This window comes from Pristiophorus japonicus, chromosome 15 (genome assembly GCF_044704955.1).
Source record: "Pristiophorus japonicus isolate sPriJap1 chromosome 15, sPriJap1.hap1, whole genome shotgun sequence".
NCBI classification, from domain to species: domain Eukaryota; kingdom Metazoa; phylum Chordata; class Chondrichthyes; family Pristiophoridae; genus Pristiophorus; species Pristiophorus japonicus.
Genome location: NC_091991.1, coordinates 145,006,225 through 145,031,127, shown reverse-complemented (window position 1 = coordinate 145,031,127; position 24,903 = coordinate 145,006,225).

Here is a 24,903-nt window from a genome sequence, read left to right as displayed (position 1 = left end):
CGCAGGAGCGAAAAATTGTCAAATCTACGGCGTGCCCCTCTGCCGCCGTTGATGTTGAGGCTGGCTATGGTTATCTTCATGGCAAAAGCATAGTGCAACCTCTACCTTAACCTATTGTGGGGGAGGGAGCGGAGTCTTTTGTTGAACTCCGCTCCCTCCGCAGCCCAGCGAGGAGTCCCTCGAGCTCGCGCAGCTCAAGGTGTTGCGCCTTTGTCAAGGGCCCGCCCGCGGCCAAGGTTTTGACGGCGGCGCGAACGGACGCCTTGATCAGCTCTGGCTCGGACCATTTTTCCAGGGCCAGTCGGGCTTGGTCGCAGCGACCCCGGCTCTGGGCCAAAAAGTCCCGGAGTTCCTTTGCAGGAATGAGGATGGTCTCGGCGGCGGCCGCGAGCAGATCCACCGCCTCGCTGGCGGTGGTCTCTAGGTCTTCACCCGCGTCCCCCACCGAGTCCCCGTCCTCCTCCGGGAGGTGGCCGCCAGCAGCCGGCCCATCGACCGCACAAGGTACGGCAAATGAACCGGCCGCTCCAACCGGCCCTGGCACTGCCCCGATCCCACCCCCAGGATCGTCGGCAGAGGAGTCCCCACTGGGCTCTTTTAAAAATGGTGCTGGGTCGGGAAATGACAGCGGAAGGGGTTCCCCCTCCGCCCCAGGAACCGGGGAACAAGGAGAGACCCGGCCATAGGAAATCCCCAGGCTCTCCAAGTGCTCCAGCTCCACAGCAAGAGGCGAGGGTGGGTGTTCCTCCCCCTCCCCGCTGCCACCCCCCGGCCCAGCATCTACAGTGTCATTAAATTTCTTAATAGTTTGTATTTCTGCCGGGTCGAGCGACTCCCGGGGGAAGTTGGGTATTGGCTGGGCGGGCTCAGGTTCGGCCTTTTCGGCCTCGCCCGCCTCAGTCCCCGGGGCGCCCGGCCCGGCGGCAATGCATTCCTCCGCGGTCCCCACGCCCCCCACGACAGGCAGATCTTCCACGCCATCCCCGGGAGGCTGAGGCTGGGCAGCCTCAACTATCTCACCCTCCCCGGGGACAGACTCCTCCCGCCTACAGCGCAATTTGGGAGCGCTGGTGGGGGACGCGGGACACGCGGCGGGCACCGCCTCCTCCGCGGAGGGATGTTGTTCCCCCTCCGCCTCATTGGGGCGGTGCCTCTTTTTGTTCCTGGGGGCGCGCGGAGGCATGGAGACCTCCATGTCTGCCGAGGCCTCCCGCTCCGCCCCCCCCTTTTCCTTTTCTTGCCCGCGCCTGGGCCCCTCTGTGATGTTATTCAAGGGCCCGGGCACGGGCTCGGGGCACCCCGCGCTCGCCGGTGACTGGGTTGGGCCGAGCGCGGTAAACAAATTGTCTGGCGCACCGAGGGGACCCGCCTCTAGATGTTTCTCCTTGTTCCGCGCCTTCTTTCCGCTCGGACGCTCTCCCTCCCCCCCGCCGGAGGCCCTGAAAACAAAGGCCTCCGACGATGCCCGCGCACCTATGGCTCCCGGCACGCGGACGCAACTAGGGGGAGGGGTGGCGGCGGCGCCAGCCTTGGCCGCCTTCGGTGGTTTGGCGGCCTTGGAGGCGGGGCAGTTCTTACGAACATGCCCCACCTCCCTACAGGCATGGCACCGCACGCCGTCCGACGTCCAGAAGACACGGTAGGCAGTCCCCTCGTGCACCACATTAAAGTGCCCTTCCGTCGTGTCCTCCCGCGCCAGCCGGACAAAGAGCTGGCGGCGGAAGGAGAACACGTGGCGCAGGCTGTTCTCCCTGAGGCCGAGCGGTATGGGGTTGATCCCCAACCTTACCTCCCCCAGTTGGTGTAGGTGAGGGAGGAGGAGCTCAGCGGGAACAAAGGGCGGGACGTTTGACACGATGACCCTCTGCGCGGTGGCCTCGAGAGGGTCCACCGGCAGGAACGTCCCGCCCACCGTGAGCCCCTTTTCGAGGGCCAGGGACACCGCCCGCTCCGACCCCAGGAAGAACACGGCCTTCCCAGACATCTTGGAGGCTGCGACAATGGCCGAGGGGCCGACTACCCCAGCCATCGCCCGCACGCACTCCTCAATGCTCATTGTGGGGTGAGTGTAGCTCTTGACCCCGTGTTTTTTGGTGATTAATCTGAAAGGTGGCAGGGCAGCGGGTGGCGCAGGAGGTGCCGTGGAAGTGGTTGCCACCTGCGCATACGTCTTCGCTGGCCCTGCCACCGGCGTGGATGGGGTCGCCATCACGGGGTCCCTTTAAGGGCTACATCCACCCCAAAGTCACAGGCCTTAAAGGTCTTAATTGGCCTCGTTTGATTAGACTGAGCAGAGGAGCCCTTAATGAGGTACCTCTCCCCTAGTTGGCAATTGGGGAGTGGCATTGCTCCCTCTGCTCAGTTGTCTCAATTGTTTGTTTGTTGTTTTTTTTTTATTGATTTGGGAGGAAAAGGGCTCTCAGAGAGAGAGGGGAGAATCAGAGTAACAGGGAAAGAGAGAGGGGGGTGGGAAGGGGGGGGGAACTGCGAGGGCAGGTCTCCCCTCGCAGCTGTGGGTGGGTGCACTCCCCAGATGGCAAAACACACAAGCACAGTCTTTGGGTTGGTCTTCAGGTGGGGGGGAGAAGATGTCTTCACCTGGGGTAGCTAGAGCTACCAGGCACACACTCCTAACGATGTTAATTGGGTAAAAGAGAAAAATCTTCAGCCTGGTAGCTCCAGCTATCCCAGGCTAGGCAAATGTGGGGGGGTGGGGGGGATTCCAAATGTGGGGGGGGGCCTAGTTGTAAGCATGGCCCCCACGCACACTTCCACACACACACACCCCCCGCGATGTTCCGGCCCTCAGTGGTCTTCTTTCCTCCCCCCACCGATACAACAAAGTCTGTTTGTGAAATGCACCCACACCCACCTGTAGAAATGTAGAGTCTCCCTCCTTCCACACTGGATGTTTGTTGTTGGTTTTTCCCCTCTCTCCAACTCTTTGCAGAATGGTAAAAAGATGTACAAAGTTTTCTGTTCTCCTCCTCTCCCTCTGGGTAAAAGTTGGTGTTGAAGCCCCTTCCTTCCTTCTCTTCCTGGGCTGGTCTCAGGGCTCTCCAGGCAGGAGCACAGGTTGATAGCTGCTCCTCTCACTGCTCACAGCTCCAACTGAGCAGGACACGCCTCCACTGCTCCACAATTGGTCCTTGTGCATGAAACTCTTTTGAGTTTATCTGTGAAAACATAAAACATTAAACGGTGCCACCCGACCTGGGTGACACTCCAGACATTTACTAGGCCCATTTTTTTTTTTCCCCTTTTTTGTGTTTTTTTTTTTGTGTTTTTTTCTTTTTTTTTTGTTTTTTTTTTTGGGCACTAAAATCACAATTTTTCCCCAGTGCCCCCTATAAAAGGGAAGGGGACACTAAAAGCACCGGCAATTAAAACAAATTAACTTTAAAACGTAAAATCAATTTAAAATTTGGTTGCCGGGCGTGATGATGCACTCCAGTCCCTCCGGTGCCCACCTCTCGCGGAAGGCCGCGAGCGTACCGGTGGACACCGCGTGCTCCATCTCCAAGGACACCCTGGACTGGATGTAAGAGCGGAAGAGAGGCAGGCAGTCAGGTTGAACGACCCCCTCGACCGCCCGCTGCCTGGACCGGCTGATGGCACCCTTGGCCGTGCCCAGGAGCAGTCCTACGAGGAGGCCTTCGGACCTACCCGCTCCCCTCCGCACAGGGTGCCCAAAGATCAGGAGAGTGGGACTGAAGTGCAGCCAGAATTTCAGGAGCAGCCCCTTCAAATAATGGAACAGGGGCCGCAACCTTGTGCACTCAATAAAAACATGGAACACGGACTCCTCCAGACCGCAGAAATTGCAGGCGGCCTGGGAGTCCGTGAACCGGCTTAAAAATTTGTTGCACGGCACTGCTCCGTGCATCACCCTCCAGGCCAAGTCCCCGATGAATAGTGGGAGGACCCCCGCGTAGAGTGCCCTCCATCGGGGACCCCCGCCTCCTCCGGACGGCAAGATGGTACGCCATGGCGTGTCCGGACGGCCGGCGAGGATGGCAAAGTTGAGGGTGTGCAGGAGCAGCCCGTACAGGAAACCCCTCCGCGCGGAACTGAAAGGCACAGAGGGGATTTCCCCGAGGCGGCTCAAGTTGTGAGGCGCCGGCCCCCGAGGGAGGTTCCGGGGTTTGGCGCCGATGAGGAATTCCGTCCGGACGGGGGTCAGTTCGGACGGGATCTCCCCACGTGCTTGAGCCTCCTCGATGCACCTAACGGAGTCAGGGCCCAGAGCTGTTTTTAGCGACTCGATGGCATCGGCCGCGTGGCGGACGTTGGCAGAGTTTAGGCGCCGCGCCAGCGTGTCTGGCGCCATCCAGCCCGCTCCTCCGCCATCGAGCAGGTCCCTGACCCTGGTCACCTCACCAGCCACAGCCCTCTCTTCCGACCGCCACATGAAGCCTCGGCCGTGGAGGTACGGATTCCCGAGCAGCGGCTCCTGCAGGACGGCCGCCACTCCAGCCGGCGGAGAGCTGCGCTTGGTGGAGACTTTGTTCCAGACCCTGATGAGTTCCCTGTAAAAGACAGGCAGCTCCCGGAGGGCGGTCCTGGCACCCCCCAAGTTCACAAACAGGAGCTGCGTGTCATAATTGAGGTCGAGCTGCTGGCGGAAGAAATACCTCGCCAGAGCGCACCACCTAGGAGGGGGCTCGACGTAAAGGTATCTCTGCAGGGTCTGAAGACGGAAAGTCGCGAGCTGGGCGCTGACGCACACCAACGACTGACCGCCCTCCTCAAGCGGGAGACTCAAGACCGCGGCAGAGACCCAGTGCTTCCTGTTGTTCCAGAAGAAGTCCACCAGCTTCTTCTGTATCTTGGCGACAAACGCAGGGGGAGGGGTCAAAGTGACCAGCCGGTACCACAGCATTGCGGCCACCAGCTGGTTTATGACTAGCGCTCGACCCCTGTAGGACAGCACTCGGAGCAGTCCTGTCCAGCGCCCTAGGCGAGCGGCGACCTTGGCCTCCAGCTCCTGCCAGTTCGCCGGCCAGGCTCCCTCGTCGGGGCTAAGGTAGACTCCCAGATAGAGGAGATGGGTCGTGCTCCAGGCAAAAGGCCTGAGCTCCTCCGGCAGGGAGTCCACCCGCCACTGACCCACCAGGAGTCCGGAACATTTCTCCCAGTTGATCCTGGCGGAGGACGCGGCCGAGTAAATCTCCTGGCACTCACGCATCCTCCGCAGGTCAGCGGGATCCTCTATCGCGAGGAGCACGTCATCGGCGTAAGCCGAGAGGACGACCTCCACGCCCGGCCCTTGCAGAGCCAGTCCCGTCAACCTCGTCCGCAAGAGGCGCAGGAAAGGCTCCACGCAAACGGCGTATAACTGGCCGGACATGGGGCATCCCTGGCGCACCCCTCTCCTAAAGCGAAGGGGCGCCGTCAAGGACCCGTTAACCTTAATCAGACACTCCGCGGCGGCGTACAAAAGTCGGATCCGGGCGACGAAATGCGTCCCGAACCCGAAAGCGCGCAGAGTTCCGAGCAGATAGTCGTGATCCACCCTGTCGAACGCCTTCTCTTGGTCGAGGGATAGGAAGGCGACCGACAGACCAGCCTCCTGGGAGCAATGGATGAGGTCCCGGACCAGATGGATGTTGTCGTGGATCGTCCGGCCCGGGACCGTGTATGACTGGTCGGGGTGGATCATGTGGTCCAGCACGGCACCAAGGCGAGCAGACATCGCCCTGGCGAAGATTTTGTAGTCCGTGCTGAGGAGGGAGACCGGGCGCCAGTTCTTAAGGAGGCGGAGATCGCCCTTCTTAGGCAGCAGGACGATGACTGCCCTGCGCCAAGAGAGGGGCATCTCCCCGGTCGCCAGACTTTCCCCCAGGACCCGCGCGTAGTCGCTCCCCAGGACGTCCCAGAACGCCCTGTGGAACTCCACGGTCAGCCCGTCCAGCCCCGGGATTTTCCCCTCGAGAGCCGGGCGAGGGCACCGGTCAGCTCCGCCAGGCTTAGCGGAGCTTCCAGATTTTCGGCGCCCTCCGGGCCGACCTTCGGCAGGTCCTCCCACAAAACTCTACGCGCTTCCTCGCTGGACGGATCCGGAGAGAACAGAGCCCCGTAATATTCACGGACCCTGTTGTTGACGCCCTCCGGATCCGAGACGAGAGAGCCGTCGTCGGCCAGCAGCATCAAGAGCTGCTTACGGACACTCTGCCTTTTTTCCAGCGAGTAGAAGAAGGGGGAGCCGCGGTCCAGATCCCGCAGGAACCGGATCCGCGACCTCACGAACGCGCCTCGGGACCCGACGAGCTGCAGGTCCTTCAGCGCGGCCTTCTTCGCTTCGTACACCGTCCGCAGGGCCGGGTCCTGGACGACTTGACCGAGACGGGCTTCCAGGTCGAGCACCTCTTTTTCTAGGCGCCCGACTCTGGCCGCCCGCCTCTTGGTCGACCCCCTCGCGTACTCTTGACAGAAGACGCGGACGTGAGCCTTGCCCACGTCCCACCATAGCCTCAAGGAGGGGAAGCCCCCCTGCTTCCTTCTCCAGTCGGACCAGAATCGACGGAACGAGTCCTGGAACCGCACGTCCTCCAGCAGCCGGTTGTTAAAGTGCCAGTACGCGGACCCCGTCCTCGCGCGGAGCGAAGCGAGCTCCGCCCACACCAGGTGGTGGTCCGAACACGGCACCGGCCGCATGGAGGCCGCCGGGACGCAGGAAACGTACGCCCGAGACACGTAAAGGCGGTCGACTCTAGACGATCCAACTCCAGGCCTCACCCAAGTAAAGGCGCTGGAGTCGGGGTGGAGATTTCGCCAGACGTCCACCAAGTCGAAGGACCCGACCAGGTCCCTCAACTTCTCCATCGCCGTCATGCACTGCGGGGCACCGGAGCGGTCCCTCGCCTCGAGGGTGCAGTTAAAATCCCCCCCGAGGACAATGCAGTCGCCGACGTCGACGGAGCCAAGAAGAGCGGACACCTCTTCAAAGAAGCGCGTTTGCTGCGGGCCGGGATGAGGGGCGTACACGTTCACGAGATGGAGCGGCACGTCCCCCAGGCGAACCGTTACGTGCAGCAAGCGGCCTGGCACGGGCTCCTCGACCCCCAAGATCTCCGGCTGAAAATGCGGGCCCAGCAAGATGGCCACCCCACTAGAAATGGCGGTGAGGTGGCTCATGCGGACCTCTCCCTGCCATTCCAGGAGCCACGTGGCTTCGTCTCCCGGAACGGTGTGGGTTTCTTGCAGGAAGCACACCGCATATTTCCCCTCCCGCAGGAGCGAAAAATTGTCAAATCTACGGCGTGCCCCTCTGCCGCCGTTGATGTTGAGGCTGGCTATGGTTATCTTCATGGCAAAAGCATAGTGCAACCTCTACCTTAACCTATTGTGGGGGAGGGAGCGGAGTCTTTTGTTGAACTCCGCTCCCTCCGCAGCCCAGCGAGGAGTCCCTCGAGCTCGCGCAGCTCAAGGTGCTGCTCCTTTGTCAAGGGCCCGCCCGCGGCCAAGGTTTTAACGGCGGCGCGGACGGACCCCTTGATCAGCTCCGGCTCGGACCATTTTTCCAGGGCCAGTCGGGCTTGGTCGCGGCGACCCCGGCTCTGGGCCAAAAAGTCCCGGAGTTCCTTTGCAGGAACGAGGAGGGCGGTGGTCTCTAGGTCTTCACCCGCGTCCCCCACCGAGTCCCCGTCCTCCTCCGGGAGGTGGCCGCCAGCAGCCGGCCCATCGACCGCACAAGGTACGGCAAATGAACCGGCCGCTCCAACCGGCCCTGGCACTGCCCCGATCCCACCCCCAGGATCGTCGGCAGAGGAGTCCCCACTGGGCTCTTTTAAAAATGGTGCTGGGTCGGGAAATGACAGCGGAAGGGGTTCCCCCTCCGCCCCAGGAACCGGAGAACAAGGAGAGACCCGGCCATAGGAAATCCCCAGGCCCTCCAAGTGCTCCAGCTCCAAAGTAAGGGGCGAGGGTGGGTGTTCCTCCCCCTCCCCGCTGCCACCCCCCGGCCCAGCATCTACAGTTTCATTAAAATCAATAAATTGTTTTTCTGCCGGGTCGAGCGACTCCCGGGGGAAGTTGGGTAATAGCTGGGCGGGCTCAGGTTCGGCCTTTTCGGCCTCGCCCGCCTCAGTCCCCGGGACGCCCGGCCCGGCGGCTACGCATTCCTCCGCGGTCCCCACGCCCCCCACGACAGGCAGATCTTCCACTCCATCCCCGGGAGGCAGAGGCTGGGCAGCCTCAACTGTCTCACCCTCCCCGGGGAAAGACTCCTCGCGCCTGCAGCGCAATTTGGGGGCGCTGGTGGGGGACGCGGGACACGCGGCGGGCACCGACTCCTCCACGGAGGGATGTTGTTCCCCCTCCGTCTCATCGGAGCCGTGCCTCCTTTTGTTCCTGGGGGCGCGCGGAGTCAGGGAGACCCCCATGTCTGCCGAGGCCTCCCGCTCCGCCCCCCCCTTTTTCTTTTCTTGCCCGCGCCTGGGCCCCTCTGTGGTGTTATTCAAGGGCCCGGGCACGGGCTCGGGGCACCCCGCGCTCGCCGGTGACTGGGTTGGGCTGAGCGCGGTGGTCAAACTTTCCGGCGCACCGAGGGGACCCGCCTCTAGATGTTTCTCCTTCTTCCGCGCCTTCTTTCCGCTCGGACGCTCTCCCTCCCCCCCGCCGGAGGCCCTGAAAACAAAGGCCTCCGACGATGCCCGCGCACCCATGGCTCCCGGCACGCGGACGCAACTAGGGGGAGGGGTGGCGGCGGCGCCAGCTATGGCCGCCTTCGGTGGTTTGGCGGCCTTGGAGGCGGGGCAGTTCTTACGAACGTGCCCCACCTCCCTGCAGGCATGGCACCGCACGCCGTCCGACGTCCAGAAGACGCGGTAGGCAGTCCCCTCGTGCACCACATTAAAGTGCCCTTCTGTCATGTCCTCCCGCGCCAGCCGGACAAAGAGCTGGCGGCGGAAGGAGAACACGTGGCGCAGGCTGTTCTCCCTGAGGCCGAGCGGTATGGGGTTGATCCCCGACCTTACCTCCCCCAGTTGGTGTAGGTGAGGGAGGAGGAGCTCAGCGGAAACAAAGGGCGGGACGTTTGACACGATGACCCTCTGCGCGGTGGCCTCGAGAGGGTCCACCGGCAGGAACGTCCCGCCCACCGTGAGCCCCTTTTCAAGGGCCAGGGACACCGCCCGCTCCGACCCCAGGAAGAACACGGCCTTCCCAGACATCTTGGAGGCTGCGACAATGGCCGAGGGGCCGACTACCCCAGCCATCGCCCGCACGCACTCTTCAATGCTCATTGTGGGGTGAGTGTAGCTCTTGACCCCGTGTTTTTTTGTTATAAGTGTAAATGGTGGCAGGGCAGCGGGTGGCGCAGGAGGTGCTGTGGAAGCGGTTGCCACCTGCGCATACGTCTTCGCTGGCCCTGCCACCGGCGTGGATGGGGTCGCCATCACGGGGTCCCTTTAAGGGCTACACCCACCCCAAAGTCACAGGCCTTAATGGTCTTTATTGGCCTCTTGTATAATGACTGAGCAGAGGAGCCCTTAATGAGGCACACCTCTCCCCTAGTTGGCAATTGGGGAGGGGCCTTGCTCCCTCTGCTCAGTTGTCTTAAATTGTTTTTTTTTTTTAAATTAAATTTGGAAGGAAGGGCTCTCAGAGAGAGAGGGGAGAAACAGAGTAACAGAGAAAAGAGAGAGGGGGGTGGGAAGGGGGGGGGGCTGCGAGGGCAGGTCTCTCCTCGCAGCTGTGGGTGGGTGCACTCCCCAGATGGCAAAACACAAAAGTCTTTGAGGTGGTCTTCAGGTGGGGGGAGAAGATGTCTTCACCTGGGGTAGCTGGAGCCACCAGGCACTCCTAACGATCTTTAGTTGGGTGATTGAGAAAAACAACAATCTTCAGCCTGGTAGCTCCAGCTATCCCAGGCTAGGCAAATGTGGGGGGTGGGGGGGGTTCCAATTGTGGGGGGGGCCTAGTTGTAAGCAAGGCCCCCACACACACTACCACACACACACACACCCCCCGCGATGTTCCGGCCCTCAGTGGTCTTCTTTCCTCCCCCCACCGATACAACAAAGTCTGTTTGGGGAAATGCACCCACACCCACCTGTAGAATGTAGAGTCTCCCTCCTTCCACACTGGTTGTTATTGGTCCTTTCCCCCTCTCTCCAACTCCTTGCAGAATGGTAAAAGATGTTAAATGTTTTCTGTTCTCCTCCTCTCCCTCTGGATAGAAGTTGGTGTTGAAGCCCCTTCCTTCCTTCTCTTCCTGGGCTGGTCTCAGGGCTCTCCAGGCAGGAGCTCAAGTTGATAGCAGCTTCCCTCACTGCTCACAGCTTCTACTGAGCAGGACACGCCTCCACTGCTCCACAATTGGTCCTTGTGCATGAATCCCAAAAAGTTAGTTTGCAGGTGCAGCAGATAATCAGGAAGGCGAATGGAATGTTGGCCTTCATTGCGAGAGGGATGGAGTGCAAAAGCAGAGAGGTCCTGCTGCAACTGTACAGGGTATTGGTGAGGCCGCACCTGGAGTACTGCGTGCAGTTTTGGTCACCTTACTTGTGGAAGGATATACTAGCTTTGGAGGGGTACAGAGACGATTCACTAGGCTGATTCCAGAGATGAGGGGGTTACCTTATGATGATAGATTGAGTAGACTGGGTCTTTACTTGGAGTTCAGAAGGATGAGGGGTGATCTTATAGAAACATTTAAAATAATGAAAGGGATAGACAAGATAGAGGCAGAGAGGATGTTTCCACTGGTCGGGGAGACTAGAACTAGGGGGCACAGCCTCAAAATACAGGGGAGCCAATTTAAAACCGAGTTGAGAAGGAATTTCTTCTCTCAGAGGGTTGTGAATCTGTGGAATTCTCTGCCCAAGGAAGCAGTTGAGGCTAGCTCATTGAATGTATTCAAGTCACCGATTGATAGATTTTTAACCATTAAGGGAATTAAGGGTTATGGGGAGCGGGCGGGTAAGTGTTGAATGGCGGAGCAGGCTCAAGGGTCTAGATGGCCTACTCCTGTTTCTAATTCTTATGTTCTTATGTTATGTACCCCTTATCCTAAGACCGTGTCCCCTGATTCTGGTCTTCCCCAACATCGGGAACATTCTTCCGGCATCTTACCTGTCCAGTCCCGTCAGAATCTTAATCTTTTCTATGAGATCCCCTCTCATTCTTCTAAACTCCAGTGAATACAGGCCCAGTTGATCCAGTCTCTCCTCATATGTCAGTCCAGCCATCCCTGGAATCAGTCTGTTGAACCTTCGCTGCACTCCCTCAATAGCCCTTCCTCAGATTAGGAGACCAAAACTGAACACAATATCACCAAGGCCCTGTACAACTGCAGTAAGACCTCCCTGCTCCGATACTCAAATCCCCTAGCTATGAAGGCCAACATACCATTTGCCTTCTTCACCGCCTGCTGTACCTGCATGTCAACTTTCAATGACTGATGAACCATGACACCCAGGTCTCGTTGCACCTCCCGTTTTCCTAATCTGCCGCCAATCAGATAATATTCTGCCTTTGTGTTTTTGCCCCCAAAATGGATAACCTCACATTTATCCACATTATACTGCATCTGCCATGCATTTGCCCACTCACCTAACCTGTTCAAGTCACCTTGCAGCCTCTTAGCATCCTCCTTACAGCTCACACCGCCACCCAGTTTAGTGTCATCTGCAAACTTGGAGATATTACACTCAATTCCTTCATCTAAATCGTTTATGTATATTGTAAAGAGCTGGGGTCCCAGCACTGAGCTCTGCAGCACTCCACTAGTCACTGCCTGCCATTCTGAAAAGGACCCATTTATCCCGACTCTCTGCTTCCTGTCTGCCAACCAGTTCTCTATCCACGTCAGTACATTACCCCCAATACCATGCGCTTTGATTTTGCACACCAATCTCTTGTGCGGGACCTTGTCAAAAACCCTTTGAAAGTCCAAATACACCACATTCACTGGTTCTCCCTTCTCCACTCTGCTAGTTACATCCTCAAAAAATTCCAGAAGATTCGCCAAGCATGATTTCCCTTTCATAAATTCATGCTGACTTGGTCCAATGCTGTCACTGCTTTCCAAATGTGCTGCTATTTCATCCTTAATGATTGATTCCAACATTTTCCCCACTACTGATGTCAGTCTAAATGGTCTATAATTACCCACTTTCTCTCTCCCTCCTTATTTAAAAAGTGGTGTTACATTAGCTACCCTCAAGTCCATAGGAACTGATCCAGAGTTGATAGAGTCTGGATCCAGAGTCGACAAGCTAAATCAAAAGTCAAGTTTGGGGTTGTGAACAACTTTCTTCTGATCGCTTCATTTTTCATCCTACAAACAAAGCGATCATTCAATGCTCGGTCCTGAAAGTTTCTGAAATGACAATGAATGGATATTTTTTTTAATGCTACAATGTACTCACTGATACTCTTGTCAGTTAATTGATTTTGTATTCCAAAACGATAACTTTCAACAATTTCCAGGATCTCAGGACTATAGTGCTGTTCTAACTTACTTAGAATCTCCCTAAGTGAGGTGTCCTTTGGCTTGACGGGAACGAGCACATTTTTCAGCGTTTCATACACCTCGGGGCCTGCTTCAGTCAGAAAAATAGCTTGTGTTCTTTCTAAAACCACCCAATTATTGTTTTCATCATCGGGGACTTTGATGATATTTTTTGCAGTGAAAAACATTTCTAGCCGCTCCACATATGCTCAAAAAGTCTCTCGGTCGCTTTGAAACGCACCCAAGCACCCTATGATTCCCATAGGCGCAGCCATCTGGACTCTTCAATTCAGTCAAGCGTGTTTGTAATTTACCTTGGATTCTTAGCTGTTCTGCAAACAAAGGAACTATCTAGTCTCTTTGTTGTTTGGCTGGAATCATCCACCAACAAATATTTCAGCTAGGGTATCCAGCAATCCCATCTTACGTTGCCAATGTGGTATATTCTCTATGACATCATAAACACACAGACTCTAAGATGGCTCTTAACACAGGAACTTGTCAGGTGACCTGTCACCTGATGCTTTTATTGTATTTACAGCAACGATTGCATTACCACAGTTGTCCACTAGGTGGAGCTATATATTATACTCTACTCCTGGCTGATGACTCTCCTCTGCAACCCCACCACTCGTGGTCAGCACTCATATAATGAGAGCCATGCTGTGATGAGAAACATCATCGAGCAGACCATTGGGCTATTGAAGCAATGGACCCACCGCCTTGACCACTCAAGATGAGCCCTTCAGTACTCGCCGGAGCGGGTGTCCCAATTCATAGTGGTCTGCTGCATCCTTCACAACTTGTCCATTCTGAGGATGTAGCCCTTGCCACAATAGACTCCCCGACTACCTCAGGAAGAGGAAGAAAAGGAGGAGCATAAGAGCATAACAATTAGGAGCAGGATTAGGCCATTCGGTCCCTCAAGTCTGCTCTGCCATTCAATAAGATCATGGTTGATCTTCTACCTCAACTCCACTTTCCTGCACTATCCCCATATGCCTTCATTCCCTTAATATTCAAAAATCCATCAATCTTTGTCTTGAATATACTCAACACTTTCCCACCTTACCCTCCCTCTGTCATGGAACATCACAGCGTCCTCTTGGCCACAATGCTGAAATGAAAGCCACCACAGAACAAGCATTCCAATCATAATTTATAAATGATTAATTCCAAAACTACATTACAAATTCAATTAATCGCCCTTGTGCATTCCCTTAGCGCCTGTCTTCTGTGTGCCTTTGCCTGTCCTAGTGCTCCTACACAGTGCTACCCAATGTCTGCAGCATGGCTGGTGGAAGGCTGCTGAATTTCTGTGGAAGACACTGCAGATGGCCTTGCAGGATGACCTCGAGCAACCCTAGGCCCAGAAGGTCCGACTGTAGTCTGCATCACCTCGGCATGGGCAGCAGCAGTTTGGACTGGCTGGCTGACGGGTCACTGCAATGGCACTGGTATAGTGACAGTGGTGGAACTATGAATACTGTCATCCTGAGATAGGACAGCAGGTTCGAACTTCATGAAGCTGCTGCCACTCCCCCAGAGTGGCGCCTCAGCAATCCTAGTAAGCTGTTGGAGGACAGATTGCTGAACTACTGTGAGAACCTGCAAGCCCCTATCCACAATGGTAAACACAGCCATGATGGCAGATATCTGAGCTTGCCTGGCAGCACTCAGACATTGGGTTGCTTCCGCTTATGCGGCAATGGAAGCTGTGACATCGGCCATCACACCCAGCATCATGATTGGGTCCACAAGTGCTCTAATGGAGTTGCCCATCACTTCTATCCTGAAAATCCTGGGCTCCAAGCTCTGCGTGAAGTCCTGTGCAAGATTGGAGCCGGATTCCTCCATGCTCCTTGACAGTGACAAGAGGCTCTCTGGCAGGCCTGCCAATGCACCAAGCATTCTGTGTGCATGCCCATCACCCTGCTTCTGAAGGCCGCCCCATCAAAGTCCTCATCTGAGTCCTCTGCAGCAGAACTCGTTTGTGACCTCACCCTCCAGGTAACTGGCATGCTTTCCCCCTGTCCTGGCAGCAGCTCACTTGTGCCCAGTGACTCACCACATGCAGATCCTGCCTCTATACTACCCTCTCAGTTTGCACAGTGCCACTTTCTGTTCTAGTGCCTGGAAGTGTCAGAGTGAGTGATGGTCTCTCTTCTTCTCTATCACTCTCCTCTTGTTCTTTATGCACTGGCTGGGCTGGTTGGAGTTTAAGGGTATCGGAAAGGAGAAAGGCACAAGGTTAGGGTTGTGGTGAGGTGAGGGGTGGGGAAAGCAATATGTGCATGCTTACACCATCAGCAGCTTGTAAGTGAGAAGTGATTGTAGGATGAGGGATAATTGGGATGTGAGAGGAAGGATTAGGTATGAGCATACCGTCATCAGTAATGGTTTCAGCCTCGCCGATCACCACAGCCTCTCCAATGATATCCAGAACTGTTCTTTCCAACTGGACCAAGTTCTGCAGCCGTTTCTTTCCCCACTAAGAACAAACAGTGACTTATGTTATCCGATTAGCAAATAAGATTGCTTTAGGATGCTTATAGATGGGTTCCTGAGCAAAGAGGTAATACATAATGATATTATACTTCAAAACACCAATAGCTTCCTACAACATTCTATTAAATACAGTAGCCTTAACATTTTCATCTGCATAGCTGCACTCCATTAACATGTCATTAGATAAATATAATGAACAGCCCCATTATATGATTCAGGAAATAGGAAATGTTGTTATTTACATTGATGCAGCCATTTTAAACTACAATAAACAAATCGTGACATTTGTGACAGACCTGCATTGCCTCAGTTATTAGTAATAAATTCCAGTTTGATCATCTTTACTGAAAAACAGTGTAATGTCTTAGATAAAATATTCCCCCATTCTTCACCTGTTGATGAGAGCTGAGGCTTTTAAAAACAATATACAGCAGTAAATAGAATTTAAAAAATCAACCTCATTTATATAAAACAATTTTGTATCCAGAGCTTATGATTTTACATGGACTGAATAAATCCTTTACTAGCTGTTCCAAGGTAAGATAAACTGTACAAGTCAAGGTGCAGAAGGATGATAGGAAAAGTATAATAATGTGTTTGGAGCCATTGAGTCAGGGTTTGAGACTTGATAAGGATTCGGCTTTTAATGCATTTAGCCAGAATAGGCAGAAGCATAAATCCCATATTTTGTCTTGAATTCTGGAAACAAAAGCTAGTGATGACGATGGGCTTATGTAGCTTTTGTCTACAGCAGGATTGATAGTTAAAGCCTACAATTCATGTTTTCTTGTTTATATTTTTCTTCAAATCTTAAGGGCATTGAATTTTGCAAGGATGATGCCAGAAGTGAAAGGTTTGTACTGGGTTCTGTCAGAGTGTAGCATATGGCGAGCGATAACTCTGATTCTCCAGCTAGCTTCAACACTATATCAAGAAATATGGCTAATGGTCAGAGCTTCAAAATCCAAATCCTTTAATAAATGCAGTGTGAAATTATTGATAAAAGAAAAAAAAGACAGATCTAGAATTCTTGTAATATAACATAGAAACATAGAAACATAGAAAATAGGTGCAGGAGTAGGCCATTCGGCCCTTCGAGCCGGCACCACCATTCAATAAGATCATGGTTGATCATTCCCTCAGTACCCCTTTCCTGCTTTCTCTCCATACCCCTTGATCCCCTTAGCCCTAACTCCCTCTTGAATATATCCAATGAACTGGCATCAACGACTCTCTGCGGCAGGGAATTCCACAGGTTAACAACTCTCTGAGTGAAGAAGTTTCTCCTCATCAGAGTCCTAAATGGCCTACCCCTTATCCTAAGACTGTGTCCCCTGGTTTTGGACTTCCCCAACATCGGGAACAATCTACCCAATCTAACCTGTCCCGTCCCGTCAGAATCTTATACGTTTCTATGAGATCCCCTCTCATCCTTCTAAACTCCAATGTATAAAGGCCCAGTTGATCCAGTCTCTCCTCATATGTCAGTCCAGCCATCCTGGGAATCAGTCTGTTGAACCTTCGCTGTACTCCCTCAATAGCAAGAATGTCCTTCCTCAGATTAGGACACCAAAACTGAACACAATATTCCAGGTGAGGCCTCACCAAGGCCCTGTACAACTGCAGTAGGACCTCCCTGCTTCTATACTCAAATCCCTTAGCTATGAGGGCCAACATACCATTTGCCTTCTTTACCGCCTGCTGTACCTGTATGCCAACTTTCAATGACTGATGAACCATGACACCCAGGTCTCGTTGTACCTCCTCTTTTCCTAATCTGCCACCATTCAGATAATAGTCTGTCTTCGCGTTTTTGCCCCCAAAGTGGATAACCTCACATTTATCCACATTATACTGCATCTGCCATACATTTGCCCACTTACCTAACCTGTCCAAGTCACCCTGCAGCCTCTTAGCGTCCCCCTCACAGCTCTCACCGCCACCCAGTTTAGTGTCATCTGCAAACTTGGAGATATTACACTCAATTCCTTCATCCAACTCATTGATGTATATTGTAAAGAGCTGGGGTCCCAGCACTGAGCCCTGCGGCACTCCACTAGTCACTGCCTACCATTCTGAAAACAGTAACAATCAAATAAAAACAGCAATAAAGAGAAGTTGCTTATCTCTTACTGTACATCAAAGATAAAGTACAATAATTCCAGAACAATTGGATAAGGAGAAGTTACTTACATAAGAGTACTTCTGGGAAGTTTGCTAATACAGAAGATTAATTTCTGATTAACAAAAGTTACATATAGTTGTAGCTAAAATGGAGGCAGACCATGCTGCTTGCTCTCTCTCTTAGAATGTGGAACTCGTTACCACAAGGAGTAGTTGAGGCGACCAGCATAGATGCATTTAAGGAGAAGCTAGATAAGCACATGAGGGAGAATGGAATAGAAGATTATGCTGATAGGGTTAGATGAGGGGGGTTGGGAGGAGGCTCGTGTGGAGCATATACATCAGCAAAGACCAATTGAGCTGATGGGCTGTTGCTGTGATGTATATTCTATGTAATTTCCCATTTTTAAAGAAAGAAAGACTTGCATTTATATAGCACCTTTCACAACCACTGGACATCCCAAAGCGGTTTACAGCCAATGACATACTTTTTAAAGTGGCATCACTATTATAATGTAGGAAACGCAGCAGCCAATTTGTGCACAGCAAGCTCCCACAAACTGCAATGTGATAATGACCAGAGAATCTGTTTTTGTTATGTTGATTGATGGATAAGTATTGGCCAGGACACCGGGGATAACTCCCCTGCCTTTCTTCACAATAGTGGCATGGGATCGTTCATGTCTACCTGTGAGAGCAGATGGGGCCTCGGTTTGAAGTTTCATCTAAAAGACGGTACCTCTGACAGTGCAGTGTTTTCTCAGCACTGCACTGGAATGTCAGCTTAGATTTTTGTACTCAAGTCTTTGGAGTGGGAATTGAACCCACGACCTTCTGACTCAGAGGCATGGGTGCTACCGAGCCATGGCTGACACAATAAAATCATAGGAACTTTGGAATTGCTAGATGAAAAAAGATCATGATCCATCTAGTTTACCTTCTGCCATCCTGGTAGTCACATGATACAATAATAAATGAGTGTTTGAGTAATTGTAGCAATCGGTCTCTATCAATTAATTTAGAACAGACCCAGACATGACACGAGGAGAACCCCAGTGGTGGAGAGCTTTGGGAACCATAGGCTCAAGGTCACCTGTTCCTTCCAAGAATGCTACATTCACTATAAGCCATGTCTCAAATTACTCATATATGATTTTCACAAAATATAATGTTCTGAAATAAATCTATCTAATTTGTATTTGAATGAATTCATGCTAACTGCTTCCACCGTCTCCCTAAAGAGTCTGTTCCATAGATTGATCACTCGCTCACTGAAATTCTGCAGATTAATTTTCAATATAGACCACTTGACCTGCAGGCTGTGTCCTCTGGTTCTACTGTTCTGGACAAGGTGAAATCGCTTGTCATGGTCTTCATTATCGAATCCCTTTACAATCCTAAAACAGCAATTTAAGGTTATGATAGGGATTTCTACTGTTAGCCCTGCAAGAGAAGGAAGGAACAAGGTTGTTTCCAAATAAGTTCAAGTAAAGGACAAGAAATGGACTTCAGTCGCACAAACCTGATTCTTGTTGAACGAATTTGAGGTGAACCCAAGCTCAATCCAGCACAGATCTGAAATGAATCACTCACATTTAAAAAGAAAGAAATTAGTTCCCCTAGCTGAATGATTTAAAAAAAATGGAAGTATGATTCTGCTTCACATTCCAATATAAGAGGAACCTGAACCAAGCACGGCTTGATTTTGACCCAGCTCTACTGAACCGGCAACATTCAAATCAATTTGAATTTGAGCCTAGCGATTTCTGCTCTTCTGTAGATTTAGAGCAGGTGTGCTCAACTGTAATGCAGACAATGCATTAAAAGCACAGAACAACATGTCAAATCAATGAAGGGAGATTCACCATTATCAGTCCACTCGTGGCCAATATATTGAGGATATGTGCTACAGAATACAAAGCAGGTTTCCACTTCAGTATGGATCTCTGTAGGAGGGTTGTGAAGACATTTGCAAATAGTGTGACATCTCTGCAACTATTAAAAGCAGAAAATGCTGGAAATACTCAGCAGGTCAGGCAGATTCTGCGTTGACAGAGTGTTAACTATTCACATCGTTGACCGTTCGTCAGAACTGAACGGCCATTAACTCTGTTTCTCTGTCCACAGATGCTGTCTGACCTGCTGAGTATTTTCAGCATTTTATGCTTTTATTTCAGACTTCCAGCCTCCGCAGTATGGTGTTTTTTTCTCGACACGAATGCTTGCCAGAATTTTTTATAATGCATAAAGTTCTGCACTGACGATACATGGACTAATTGGAGTCCACCTGTGTATCTGGAAATGTTATTTGGGGATGACCTTTCATGACGTTTGTTCCAATCTTTTTTTAAATCATTGAAGGATTGTTTGGACTTCAAAATATTCATGCATAGATATTGTCTGAAGGGAGCAGCATCTTTGGCTTGATGCATTTCCCTATTAAAATTCTTGTGGAATTGTAGCTGAGTTCAAGTTACTTCATTCAGGAAAGAAAGTGTGTGGAGAGAAAATAATACAAGGAAATGGCAGAACAATTAAATAAATACTTTGGTTCTGTCTTCACAGAAGAGGTCACAAATAACATTCCAGAAATGCTAGGGAACCAAGGGTCTAGTGAGCAAGAGGAATTAAAGGAAATGATAATTGGTAAGAAAACACTTGGATAATATTAACGGGATTAAACAAAGCCAACATGGATTTATGAAAGGAAAATCATGTTTGACAAACCTACTAGAGTTTTTTGAGGATGTAACTGATAGAATAGATAAGGGAAAACTAGTGGATGTAGTGTATTTGGATTTTCAGAAGGCCTTTGATAAAGTCCCACATAAGAAGTTAGTGTGCAAAATTAAAGCACATAGGATTGGGGGTAATGTATTGGCATGGATTGAAAATTGGTTAACTGACAGGAAACAGAGAGTAGGAATAAATGGGTCTTTTTCGGGGTGGCGGGCAGTGACTAGTGGGGTACCACAGAGATCAGTGCTTGAGCCCCAGCTATTCACAATATGTATAAATGATTTGGATGAGGGAACCAAATGTAATATTTTCAAGTTTGCTGACGATACAAAACTAGGTGGGATTGTGAGTTGTGAGGAGGATGCAAAGACGCTGCAAGGTGATTTAGATGGATTGAGTGAGTGGGCAAACACATGGCAGATGCAGTATAAAGTGGATAAATGTGAAGTTATCCACTTTGGTAGGAAAAACATAAGGACAAAGTATTATTTAAATGGTGATGGCTTGGAAAGTGTCGATGTATAGAGGGACCTGGGTGTCCTTGTACACCAGTCATTGAAAGCAAACATGCAGGTGCAGCAAGCAGTTAGGAAGGCAAAAGGTATGTTGACCTTCATTGCAAGAGAATTTGAGTACAGGAACAAGGATGTCTTATTACAGTTATACAGGGCCTTGGTGAGACCACACCTGGAGTATTGTGTTCAGTTTTGGTCTCCTAATCTGAGGAAGGACGTTCTTGCGATTGAGGGAGTGCGAAGGTTCACCAGACTGATTCCTGGGATGGCAGGACTGTCGTATGGGAAGAGATTAGGTCGACTAAGCCTTTAGAAGAATGAGAGGGGATCTCATTGAAATGTATAAAATTCTGACTGGGTTGGATAGACTGGATGCGAGGAGGATGTTTCCCCTGGATGGAAAGTCTAGAACAAGGGGTCACAGTCATTCGGATACGGGGTAGGAAATTTAGGACCGAGATGAGGAGAAATTTTTTCACTCAGAGGTGGTGAACCTGTGGAATTCTCTACCACAGAAGACTGTGTAGGCTAAGACACTGAATATATTTAAGAGGGCGATAGATAAATTTCTAGAAACAAAAGGCATCAAGGGGTATGGGGAAAAAGTGGAAATATGGTATTGAGATAGAGGATCAGCCATGATCATATTGAATGGCGGTGCAGACTCGAAGGGCCAAATGGCCTACTACTGCTCCTATTTTCTATGTTTCTATGAAATGTTTTTTAAAGGCATGCTTTTTAGCCAATCCACTTGCCTTTTCAGATGTGACAACATTCTGAGATCAGTAACCGTGAAGGGGCCTTACAGGTAATGTGGATTATACACAATTAACCTTTCAATCCAAAAATGGGGAATATCCATCATCATTTTATAGTTGGAAGCTCATGCAAAGATCTACAATGACAACTTATGACATTTTGTGATGACATCATCTTTACAAATATTGTGTCGTGTGGAGGGAGGTGGCACTGAATGCCAACTCTGTTGAAAGAAAGATTTGCATTTATATAGCGCCTTTCATGATCACCCGATGCCCCTAAGTGCTTTGCAGCCAATGAAGCACTCTTGGAGTGTAGTCACTGTTGTAATGCAGGGAATGTGGCAGCCATTTTGCGCACAGCAAGCTCCCACAAACATCAATGTGTTAATGAGCAGATAATCCATTTCAGTGATGTTGATTGAGGAATAAATATTGGCCAGTACACCAGGGATAAGTCCCCTGCTCTTCTTTGAAATAATGGCATGGGATCTTTTACATCCAGCTGAAAGAGCAGACAGGGCCTCAGTTTAATGTCTCATCCAAAAAATGGCATCTCTGACAGTGCAGCACTTCCTCAGTACTGCAATGGAGTGTCAGCCTAGATTTTTGTGCTCAAGTCTCTGGAGTGGGACTTGATCCCACAACCTTTAGACGCAGAGGCGAGAGTGCTACCCACTGAGTGATGTCTGACAGTTGCCCTCACAACTGCAGACCAGCGGTGCAAGAAGTTCAACGACCTGACCAGGTTAGCAAAGTAACACACCAACCACTCTCCTTGGCCACTCTGGCTGCCAGAACACACTTCATCCTCTAAAACTAACAGCTCCACTCTGGTTAAGGGGGCACAAACTTTGGAATCTTGCATGCACAGCCCTAAAGCTCCTTCCACTAGTTTAACAGGTTGATACCAACACTACTCTTATTTCAGCTTTCCCGTGCCACCTGACACACAGGCCTTGGATGCTAGCCTTCACCCAATTGGCTCAATCTTGTTGTGGGACCAACCAGCACATAGACGGTGGCAATGGCTTCCACTCCATTCTGTTGGAAAAAAAAGTAAAGCCCTGATTCTGTTGATTTCTGGAATCTTTTACCTCAATCTGGTTCAGCAAAATTACTGAAACAAATACTGTTTGTGCTTTAAACAAAGCAAGCTTTTATTTAAAAAGCAAATCCCGATCGGGGACTTTATCAGACAGAAGGAATGCAAGTCTGTTCGAACGCACCCACTTCCTACGGACAAAGTGACGTTACATTGTAAAGGGACGATGGTTATACATTTTCGGCAAAAGATAACAAGATAGGGCTAGAGTGACATCCTAGTTCAGCCTATCTCTTTTGATCCCTCTTTCCCTTTGTCCACTCATAAGCCGACCTGAGTATGGTCTGATTTTAAACAAAGACCTTCTGTTAATGTTTCAGGTTAATAACATGATTTAATAAGACCTTGAGGTTTTTCTGCAAGCTGTGGGTTTTGTTTCAATATGTGTTAGTGTTGTAACATTTCGCAGTCTCGAGTCTGAGATGTCATGGCTATTCCTCCATGAATTCTTTGTTAACTTATACTGTCCCTATACAATTCCCACGTTCTCAACTTCAATGTCTCTATACATTTTTAAACATTCACAATTCTACAATGAAAGTGTGCTCTTCTTTTTAATTCAGAAGTAATGTAAAACTTAAAGTGGATCTGGGTTACAACTGATACTGAGTTGGCATGCTGATTAATAGCCACAAATAAAGGATGGAAGTTAACTAATATTCAGATGAGTTTGACCTCGATTAGTCACTATAAATGGCACAAAGAAAATATGTTCATGCACAGATTAGAATGATGGCAACGAGTCTTCAGGAAAGGCAAAATGCCAATCTGTGCAACAAGATATGTCAGAATATGAAGTTCACTATCTGGGTCATCAAGAGTTCAACAGCAATAACTGTAGAAATGAAAGAACACAAAGCAAGATGAAAAACAAATGATCCCTCACAGATAGTGACAGAGTAAAACTCGCAATTTCATGGCCTAGAAATTGCGGTCAGAGGCACACTCCAGAGGTACTCCTCCGACCTGTGAAACCATTAGGAAAGTACCTCTTGGCTCCCAGGCTGCAAAGAGTTGCAGTCTCAGGCCTCAAAGTGGAGAGCAGCGTAATGGCCCACGGATTCCAGGGACGCAGGCGGTCCGAAAGCGTACCTGGGAACACTTGGGCCCGGTCCTCCAATCAATAAGCGGAATTCTGTTTCAATCATTTACGAAGGGAATCCCCAAATGATATGCAATGGAATCCAAAATCTAATAACCATACAATGTACAGAATTGAAATTTTATTCACTATCATCTTCATTGCACTAACCTCAATAAAAATTTAATTTTTTTGATAATTTTATACATCATTAAGACTGTAATTCAGACCAATGTTTGCATAAACTCATTTAATAAAGTATATGTGCATACTTTAGGATATAAAAATGTTTAATTTGAGACTTAGATATCTCCTTATACTGATGCAAGCATGCCCTGTGCCTTGTGCAACAACTGTAAGACTTATGTGGGCAATTGCTGGCCAGTTGCTGGGCAAAAGCCCAATCTGTGCCAGCGATTGCTTTTTCCGACCCCCCACGGATGTCATACGTAAACAGGCTGCAAGTTCCGGATTTTGCACATCCAGAAGTTGCAGGGCATTTCAAAGGGAATACGATGGCGTACTCTGGGAATACATCATCATAGACACCGCAATTTCAGGCCCCACACCTTATCGGGGATAGATGGGGAACTCGGGAAAAGTTGATCTGCATCCTAGGTAATCTTGAATTTGATTCACCCTTGTCATTTAATTACTGTTTTAAAAGTGACCTGCTGAGTGGCTATCCTGTCGATAAAATATGTTTAAATTATACAACTAATTAAACTTAATTGTGATTTAAGCAAATTGTTCTGGTTGCCTAGTTACTTTCCAGCACAATTGTTCATGCTTCAGTCCACTCTTTCCATCTTTAAAGGCTTTCTGTATCTCCAACTTTATACCCTTTGACTCCAATGTTATTTCACTGTTTGGACAAACACCATGAGTTTTCTAAGCACTGTTTTATCCTCAGTATTTCTTAACTCCAAGGGGGTGAAATTGCTCCCGTCCCGATTGGGGGTGGTAACCTTCCAGGGTCGGGACTTTTATCACCTGGCCCAGAAGTCCTGCCTCCGGCGTGGAATTGGGCTTTAAGCCCCTCAAAGGAACGGAGCACTATCTCAGGCACTCCACCTCTTTGGAGGGGTGGTCCCGGGGCTGCAGCGGGGTGCTGAGTCCAGCGCTACAACACCCCTCCCCATCAGTTAAAGGGGAGGGCTGCTGCACACTCTGTCGACCCTTTTGGAGGGATGCGCTCGACCGGGCCAATGACCCGGCACCCAAAAGGGAGTGGCCGGGCTGCATGATGGCGGGCCGGTTGAGGCGAGGGCCGCCATTGTCGGACCAACCGAAGAGTTGGCCGACAAAATAAAATGGTGGCCAGGGGCGCACACGGCCTCCTCTTTAAGGGGCGCCCCGGTGGCCGATGTCCGCCAGCTTCGTGCTCCGTGAAGCTGATCTTGACATGGGCCGGTGCCAGCCTCACGGGCCATGGGGCAGTTTCCCCCGTGGGGCGCAACGGGGTCGGTGCATGGCGATGACGTCATCACCTGTTGCGTGTTGGCCTGGGGCATGGCGCCACCGGCACATCGCCCCCAAAACCTCCGGGGCAATTTTGCCTGAGGCACTACAGCCGCCCACCTGTGGGCGAAACGGTCAAAATGGGGACAATTTCA